The sequence below is a fragment of the Cynocephalus volans genome, chromosome 1 (genome assembly GCF_027409185.1).
Source record: "Cynocephalus volans isolate mCynVol1 chromosome 1, mCynVol1.pri, whole genome shotgun sequence".
In the NCBI taxonomy this organism is placed as follows: Eukaryota; Metazoa; Chordata; class Mammalia; order Dermoptera; family Cynocephalidae; genus Cynocephalus; species Cynocephalus volans.
The window spans coordinates 277,717-279,425 of record NC_084460.1 but is presented as its reverse complement, the minus strand read 5'-3'; positions in this window follow the sequence as shown (position 1 = coordinate 279,425).

The following is a 1,709-nucleotide window of genomic DNA, read 5'->3' as shown; positions in this document are numbered from 1 at the left end:
TCTCTATGCTACAGCTGGTGCCAGGCAGACCTGCAGTGGCTGCACCACTGGACGGACCATCATCCCTGTCCTTGAGGACCTTAAGCGGGTGGGGGAGAGATGGGAACCCAAATCATTGCACTGTGCAGTAGAAGGTGGGATATGCCCAAGAGGGTGTCAACAGGGTGCTGTGGGAGTTCAGAGTGGGCATATGGCTGCAGAGCTGACAGCAAGGGTGCCTCTGGGGGAAAGAAAAACCACGCTTGGGAAGGACAACAGGAAGTCTAGACACAGGGACCAGGTCCACGCTGACCCCTCCACAGGCAGTCACCTCTCTAAGACCTACTTACAGCCTGGACCTGGACTTCAAAGACACTTGAGCCCTGCTCCCACATGCCTTTGAGGTGCTATCTGGGTGGCCTTCCCCTATTCTCTATTCCCTCTGCATCATCTGGTTTCCAGTTACCATATTGAGCTTCCTAAAGCTCATAGACCATGTCACATCTCTGCTCAAAAATCAGTAGTGGCTCCTAGTCACCTCAGGAGCAAAGCCCCAGCTCCCTGGCTTGTCTGCCAAGATTTACAGGTGGGCCACAATGGCCTTCCCCATGATGTCTCCTACGACTCCCCCCGTGAGTCCTCTGCTGCTCCCAACACTCCTGGCACATCCCCCCCACTTTTGCACACTACAGTGGGAGGCCCCCCTCCCTTTCCTTTCCACCTAACTTGAGCCTGATCAGTCCCTGGAGATTTGTGAAAACACAGATTGACTAGACCAACCCCCATTTTCTGATTCAGCAGGTCTGGGGTGGGGCCCGAGAATTTGCATTTCTAACAAGTTCCCGGTGCTGCAGCTGTTGCTGATCTGGGAATCACTTTGTGAATCACTCCTCTAACATAATGCTGTCCGTTCTTGATGGTCCACTCAGAACCTTTTTGCAGCCTCCCTTGTGTCCTCCAGCCTTGACTGTCTCCCAAGACCACAGAAATCACTCTCATCTGAACTCTGAAACAGCATCTTCTTGCCTGGCCTACTCAGAGGCCTCATAGGGCTGGTCTGCTACTAAGCAGGGACATGACCCTCTGCTTTCTCTCTCCCTGAACCCTCACACTGGATCAGGTCCCAAGTCCTGGGAACTGTACCTCAAAACTGTCCTTCAAATCTTTTCCCACATCTCACGGCCACTGTCTAAGTTCAGGCCTCAACTTCTCTCACCAGGATCATTGCAATCCTCCTCTGGTGCTTTGCCTTCTCCAGTTCTGCTTTCACATAGCAGCTGAAGGGACCTATTTTGCAAATCTAATCATCTTCTCTACATGACATGCTCTAGGGGCTCCCTAGTGCCCAGAATCAAGTCCCAGCATCTCAGCATGGCATTCAAGGAACTTCGTGTCCTGGCCTGGCTCTGTGGTCTTAGCCCCTACCAATTTGCCACCTTCTCTGGGAATCCTTTTTTGATCCCACTTGACAAAGAACCACTCCAGGCCTGGGCACAGCATTTTGTGGCAGGTACCACAGAGTGTCCACTGCAGGCCCCATTCCCTGGGCTGGCTGGTCCTGAGAGACAGACTGCACGTCATCCCCGTACCTATATATCATCCCCGCATATTATATATCAGGCCAAATAAACGCCTGCTGACTAATGATTATTATCTCCCTCAGGCCCTGCTACTTCTTCAGGCTTAGGTTCCTAAGGGCTGAGGCCCCTGCCTGTCTCAGCAAGGCCACG